Source organism: Crocodylus porosus, unplaced genomic scaffold, assembly GCF_001723895.1.
Source record: "Crocodylus porosus isolate Cpor-Errol unplaced genomic scaffold, CroPor_comp1, whole genome shotgun sequence".
NCBI classification, from domain to species: Eukaryota; Metazoa; Chordata; order Crocodylia; family Crocodylidae; genus Crocodylus; species Crocodylus porosus.
This window is the reverse complement of record NW_017728951.1, coordinates 28,269,325-28,277,379: the sequence shown is the minus strand read 5'-3', so window position 1 is coordinate 28,277,379 and position 8,055 is coordinate 28,269,325.

Sequence of the window (8,055 nt, the reverse complement as noted above, 5' to 3'; positions counted from 1 at the left end):
CTATCATTAATCTATTACTTCCACAAGAACAAGCTGGCTTTAGATCCCATCACAGCTGCTTTAAACAAGTCTTTGCCATCACTACAAACATAGAGGCTGGTTTTCATAGCAAGCTCAAGATTGGGACTGCCTTCATAAATCCAGGAGCTTATGCTCAGCATGAGATCTTTCTTCATAGATCTTTCTGATGTGAAAATTCAGACAATCACTGTTTGGCTATCAGAAGTGCTTTATTTTGCATGGCCATGGGAGAACAACAAGGGGCAGCTTGTTCTCAACAGGAAAAAAGCATAGACTTCTTTATATACTGATAAATCACATACAGGTGAGCCCGCCCTGTAACATACTCTTGGCAGTTTGACAGTGACTCATCCTGGTGTCTTGCTGAACCAGGTGTGTTTTCTCAAGCTGTCTCCTGATAAGCTTATCCTGAAGGCTACCGTGTTGTTCTCAGTCAGCCTTCACCCATATCCTTCATCCTGTCCCGACACGTATACACTCCTTTCAGTACTTTTCCATTCCTCATCATTCCTCCCTTGTAAGTGCTTGTGCTTACACCTCTATATTCATAAAACCTTTGACACTTTCTTGTTGTTCACACTCATAGGCCACCTCCCTGAGCACCATCATCTGCAGCTTGGTCTTAGAAAGCCTAGAAACTCTCTGGGCAGTTTTTGATAAACAACAGTGTAAACAACACAGAAACATTTGGATAATAATGAAAACAGCAAAAAGGCGTAATAAACTCAGAATACACCATTTTAGCAGGGATTTACACCATCCCCCTACATTTGGCAGCCACTCCCACCAATCAAAGGGTTTCTCCTCTGCAACTGTCTCCTAATGGTGTGGAGGTCTTTTTCCACTCATTGGTGCTCATCGATCCAGGTACAGCAAGTATGGTTCACAACCGCACATACCCCTCCTTGGCCAGCTAGGAGATAATCCAAAGCCATACAGTTTTTGGTAGCCACCTGCCCTATCTGGGTGATTTTATCACTAAGAGCTCCTAGGGCATCAGCGCTAGCATTAAAGAATTCTTCCATGATTCCTGAAATATTTACAATAGTTCTTTCTAATTCAGCTACCCTCAACCAAGGGAGAAATGTCCTAGTAAATTGATGGAACCCGGTGGGTCAGCAGACCAGTGGGTTTTCAACTGCTCACCTATATCTGGGAAAGCCAGGTGGGAGATTAGACACCACATGCCGAGAAAGGCTTGGGTGCAAATCAAACTCCGGGACAATTCTCCCCAGAGTACAGGTGCTGACCCAATGCCATGGCAAAATTTTGTGGGCATAGCCAAAACAAGCCTGGAGCGGCTATAGTGCTGTGGTCCCTACAGGTTGTGATCCCAATTCAGGACTTCCGATTGACCTGTAAGGTATAGGAAGGGGCATGTTGGCTCCCCACCAACCTGCACTGAGCAGGTTGATTACAAGAAATAGAACCTAACAGCACATAGAATTTGGACCCATTCATTACTAGACTATGGGTATCCTCCAGGGTTCTATGGATAGTGAGAGACCCGTTGGTACACTGAAAGGACATGTTTCCCAGCAGGATCCCAGACATATTATAGGAGCGATAATCAAAGGTTACCCAGCATTTGGGGTAGTGCCCCACTGAGTAACCAGCTTCTCCCGTCCTACCACTCCCATTGAACCTATAACTGAGGGCTGCCTCAAGTCTAGAAGATGGTCTCCAGCTGTCTCAAATCTTTTTCCACCATTCAGGGATCAACTGCTGCATTCTATTAGAGTGGGAGGAAAATCTGACAAAACAAGTATTGGTACTGTTTCCCCAATCCTCAAGGGGAATCGGTACCCCAAGCACTGGGATTCCTGTGGCTGGGTGTGTAGGCCCATGTATGCACACCCAGCAGTTTGTAAGGTTGCCTGCACTAGCAATGCTCTGCCCCAGGAACATAATTCTGTTCTCCTCCCATGCCCTGACAAACTCCTGGCATGAAACAGAACAAAAGAAAAGGCAACATTTCAGGGCCTACTCAAGTGGGGTCCTAAATGCTGCTATCCCTTGGAACTTCGGGGGGCCTACCCTTGATAAAAATTTTGGCCTCCAGCACACTACTATCAATAAAATGCTGATCACAAGAATACAGAACAGCGTTACCCCGGGGAGTTTCTAAATCTACGTAATTATCTCAACCTCCCAAGGGTTAGTGTGATTCATACTAAATTACTAAAGGCAATTCAACACATAGAACAAAAGTTCATAGCCTCAAGTCAAACTTGGCTAGCTATGCGGACTATTTTTCAAGATTTCATTGTCTAATCTTCACTCACAGGGAGCCCTCTGGATCTTCATGGAGGTATCACTGGTAAGAGAAGCCTTCCACTCCATCGGGGTGGTTACCTTCTTGCAGTGGGAGGTATGAACCCAAACAGACACCTCGGCAACTTTCACAGCAGTTGGGGTGGTTAGCAGGACCTGGAAAGGCCCCTTCCACCGAGGCTGCAGGCAGTCCTTCCTCTGGTGGACCTTAATCAGGACCCAATCTCCTGGTTGGACTGGATTGACAACAGAGTCACCATCTAAAGAGTTATGTTGCACTGTGACCTTAACCTGCAATGAGATAACCTTTAGGGCCTTGGTGAGCCCTTGGCAGTAGGTTAATAAAGAATCATGGAGATGGGTCAGGCGTTGGGGGAGTAGATGTGGCAAGTCCCCTCATGGGTAGACTCATAACAATCTCAAAAGGGGTCAGACCTGAGGACGTTTGAACAGAATTTTGGATTTGGAAAAGTACCAATGGGAGGGCCTTGGGCCACTTTAGATCAGTTTGTTCACAAGTCTTTGCCAAGTGAAGCTTCATATCAAAGTTTTATGTTCCACTTTACTCCCATTCTGAGGATGATTTGGGGTGTGGAGCTGGTATCGGATGGAAAGGACCTTGCATATATGTTAGACCACCTGGCCAACAAAATGGGAGACGCGGTCCGAGTCCCGGGAAAGGGGTAGACCGAAGCGGGGCAGCAGGTCAAAAAGAAGCTTTTTGGCCACCATGAGGGCATTAGCTCATCAGCAAGGGTATGCCTCAGGCCAACCACTAAAAAGACAGACAATGACCAACACATACTTCCAGGGTCCTGACTTGGGCAACTCGATGAAGTCCATCTGGAAATGGCAAAAGGGGTAAAGACCTAAAGGTTTGTGGAATGCATGTAGCTGGTTGGGTGGCTGGCCAGGATTGTGTTGCTGACACTGCAGGCACTGGCAACAGGAATGGGCAGCCATGGCAGAAAAACCGGGGGCATAACAATGGTGGTCAACTTCGGCTACCATCCCCCCTTTGGCTGAATGGGCCACTGAGTGGGCCATTTGAGCCAAGAGGGACAGCAGGGCCCTGGGAGCTGCAAGATGACCAGATGGGTGCCACCACAAGGAGTTGGAGTGGAGAGAGCAGCCCATGGAGATCCAGGTGTCCTTTTCAGTGTCTGGGGCAGCATCTTGCAAAAAGGGTAGGTTAGGGGAAACAGGAGAAGAGAGGTAGAGAGCGGCCTGAAGGACCGGAGCCAAGAGTTCTGACAGAGCAGCGGTCTTGGCCATGGCATCCACCCTATCATTTCCCAAATACACAGAATCATCAGTAGCAGTGTGCAGTTTGCACCATAGAGCAGCAAGGTTGGAGGGAAGGAGAATAGCATCCAGGAGAGCAGTAATAAGGTGGTGGTGAGAGATGGGAGTCCCAGCAGAAGTAAGAAAACCCCGCTGTTTCCAGATCTGTCCAAAAGAATGGCAGACATCAAAGGCATAGCGAGAGTCTGTATAGCTATTAGCAGCTTGTTCAGCGGCAAGGTGACAGGCATGAGTGACAGCAATGAGTTCAGCAGCTTGAGCACTAGTAACAGAAAGAGGAGCAGATTCAACAACAGTATGATCAGAACAAACAGCATAGCCAGCTCGGAGAATGCCGTGATTATCTCAAAAACAGGAGCCATCAATGTAGAAAATGAGGTCAGGGTTAGTCAGAGGGGTATCGGAAAGATCAGGATGGGGAAGAGAACAAAGTCTACAAGCTGAGTGCAGTCATGGGATTGGCCATCTGAGGGTGAAGGAAGAAGAGAGGCAGGATTGAGGGGATCACAGTGGACAAGGGTCACGTGGTCTGCAGCCAGGAGCCATCATAGCTGGTTAGATGGCCAGTGGACAAGTGCTGAGTCCTGCCATGCTGGAGGAGGGTGAGGACAGCGTGTGGGACAGCAACAGTAAGGGGGTGCCCAAGGACAAGGTTGTCAGTTTTAGAAACCAGCAGAGCAGCGGCAGCAACAGCGTGGAGACAAGGAGGAAACCCCGAAGCAACTGGGTCAAGGGAGGCACTATAGTAAGCAATAGGACAGTGCGGGGAGGGTCCAAAACATTGAGTCAAGACACCAGAGGCAGTGCCTTGGTGCTCATGGCAGAAGAGAGTGAAAGGCTTAGAACAGTCAGGCAGACCAAGAGCGGGAGAAGAAGAAAGGGCTTGTTTGAGCTGACAGAAGGCAGATTCATGGACATCTTTCCAGGGTAGTGGGTCAGGGGAAGAGTCACAGGTGAGAAGGGTGAGAGGTCTGGAAAGTCCAGAATAATTAGGAATCCACTGTCAGCAGTAGTTGGCAGCACCTAGAAAAACACAAAGTTGGCATTTAGTCTGTGGGCATGGAAGGGAAAGAACAGCAGAAAGACAATCAGGAGACAGGTGATGGGTACCATGGGAACTGGTGTACCCCAGATAGGTAACAGAAGTCTGACAGAATTGGAGGTTAGAGCGGGAGGCTTTGTGGCCCTGTGCTGCAAGTTGTTTTAAAAGAGCTACAGAGTTAGCTTGGCAATGAGGGAGAGTATCAGAACAGAGAAGCAAATCATCTACATATTGAACTAGCACAGAATCATAAGGCAACCGGACTGTATCAAGGTCAGACTTGAGAAGCTGACTATATATGGTGGGTGAGTCACAAAATCCTTTAGGCAGACGGGTGAAGGTGTATTCCTGGCCCTGGTAGGTAAAAGCAAATAAATATTGAGAGTCAGGATGAACTGGTAAAGGCATTACAGAGATCCACCACAGAAAAATAAAGAGCAGAAGCAGGTATTTGAGAAAGTACAGTGGCGGGGTTGGGTACCACAGCTGCCAAGGGAATCACAAAATTGTTTAATAGCACACAGATCTTGAACAAAACGATGAACAGCCGATCCCTTAGGTGTACACTTCTCCTTCTTTTGGACTGGAAGGATTGGAGTATTACAACAAGAATGAGTAGGTAGAAGGACACCCTGTTCTAGGAGACCTTGTATTACAGGGCCAATGCCTCTGGAGGCAGCAACTGATAGTGGGTATTACGGGATCAATGAGGGAGACACTCCTGATTTAACCTTGATAGAAATTGGGATGGCATCCTTGAGAAGCCCCACATCGGTTGTAGAGTGGGACCAAAAGGACTCAGGAAGGTGAGCCAATAGTTTCTGTTGCAACGAGGAAGAATTGGGTTCAGGTTCCTGTTCCATTAGTGTCATCACCAAGGCAGGAATTTGGGTCTAGGGTAATGTGAGGAAGACCCCATCTGGAGAACACTGAACTATTGCCCGCAATTTGCAAAGGAGATCTCACCCCAACAGATTTACAGAGGCGCAAGGACTCAGCAAAAAGACACTTTGCTCAGTAAGGGGACCCAAGCTAAATGAAAGCGGCTGTGTAACAGGGTGGTCAATGGGTTGATTCCCAATACCTACAGTAGTGATTACCTTACCAGAAACGGGAACCTTAGAAACAAAACCAGAGCTAAGCATAGACAAAGAAGCACTGGTGTCGACAAGAAAAGGAACAGTTTGTCCTCCCACAGTAACAGGTATTGTAGCATTGGAAAAGGTAGAAAGTAAAGGGGCTAGAGTCTCTGGGTCTTCTCAGCTGTCCTAATACAGATTTTCAACTTTGAGGGACTGGAGAGGAGCTGGTCTGGGTGGTGGAGCTTGGTGAGCACCAGGCTGAAATGGAAGGGCACTAGCTGAGAGTGGGGACCCCCAGGGTTTATTCGGGCACTCATTCTTCCAATGGCCTTTTTGCTTACAGTAGCATCAGACATAATTGGGAATGTCAGAGGGACTGGGTGGTTGGGCTGAGCGAAATAGTCCCGCAGGGCGCCATTGTCTGGCACCACCCTGGAGATCTCTGATTTGTAAAGCCATCAGTTTGTCCTGAGCCTTTGATTTTTGCTGTTGGGCTTTAGTATAGAAGTGAGCGGCAGCAGCCAAAACTTCGGTGAGGGGTTTAGTTTCCCACCCGATCATGGTGTTTTGCAGGGGCTTGGAGATCCTAGGTAACAGCCCTAAAACAAAGGTCTGAATAATCATGGCAGGAAGGCTGGTTTCTGGGTCCTGACTGCCAGAATGTGCCTTAAAGGCTTGGATCAGGTGAGAATAGTAGTCAGCAGGCTTTTGCTTGCAGGTGGAAATTTTGGACCAATCTGTTTTTTGTGGGGAGACCCTGGGGACGGCCTCAAGGACTTGTTTATAGAGGTTCGGCAGATGGTCCTTGCTGGGGTCTTGAGGAGGCCAATTGGCTGCTTCAAGGAGGGTGTCTTTCTGGTCTCCAGGAAGAAGACCACTGAGAAGCATGTGAATATCACAGTGGGTTGGCTTATAAACCTCAAAGAGGGTTTGGAGTTTTTGAGCAAACCCGGTAGGGTCATCATGGAGTTTAGGGAAGGTAGTTGACCAAGAGATGATTTCGGATGGTGAGAAGGAGACATAGACCACCACGGGTTGCCCCCCTGGCACAGGGTATTCTTGGAGGGGATACTGTGCCCTGACAAGTTTTCTGCCCCGGCGAGTCTTCCTTATGAGGGATCTCTGGCAGTCTATCTCAGTGGTGGCATTATTTTGGTTCCGGAGGGTCAATTTGACCGAGGTATTCTGCTGGTCTAGAGAAGCTGAATGTATGGTCCACCCATCATGTTTATCCAGGGGGATGTCAATTTCAAACCGGTCCCCCGTGGGAAAATCAGAAGTGATGGTGGTAATGGGAGATGAAGGACCAGGGGTAAGGGTTGGTGCAGTTGCTGGGGAAGCCGGCGTGGCAGACGCAGCAGTGCCTGAGGCCGCGGTACCGGTGGGCGGTGGCGGGACCCAATGATCCAACAAATCATCTCGGGGTGGGTCATCTGGTGGCGGAGGCAAAACGGGATAAAGCCTAGCCAGACATGGTGAACAAGGGGCAGAGGGGGTCGGTCCTTGACACTGGAGATCTTTAACCTGATTCTGAAGGTGATCGATTTGCTACTTAAATTTTTCTTCATTATCCTTATAGGAAGCCACAAGGAAGTGCTTATGGCACTTTTCGGACTCGTCTTCCCACAGGTACCAGGCTTCCATTTGAACAGGGTGCTTGCTTTCTAAATTTTCTCAGAGATGTTTGAGGATATGATGATCCCATGACCCATCTAGGGGCCAGCGCAATTTGGGGTCACCATCGGTATACCGGTTCCATTTAATTAAGTACTGCATTGACCGGGGCCCATATTTCAGATACATAAACCGGGCGGGATCCCGCAGCAGGACCTTAGAGGTCCCGCTACCCATTGTCACGCCTAGGACTTACTGACACCAAAACAGGCAGGTACTCACCCTGGCCAGGGATTTTTCCAGAGCCAAACAGATGGATGGTAGATCAGGGTCCAGGGAGTTGAGGCCACAGAGCCGAAGAACCAAGTCGAGAATAGCCTTCTCGGATCAACGGAGTCGAAGAGCCAAGGCAAGGGTCCTACTTGGGGCGGTCTGTGTGAGGACACATCCCAGATGAGCCCCTAAGATGATATGGAAATTCAGACAGAATCACTGTTTGGCTATCAGAAGCACTTTATTTTGCATGGCCACGGGAGAACAGCAAGGGGCAGCTCATTGTCAACAGAAAAAAAGCACAAACTTCTTTATATGAGGGGGAGGATCACCTCCTTGGCCCTACTTGAGATGCACCTGTGGATGCACGACAAGGTCTGGTTTGCCCTGCCAACCATGACCTCGCATTGTCGGCCCATGTTCATCTTGAAGTCAATAATGACT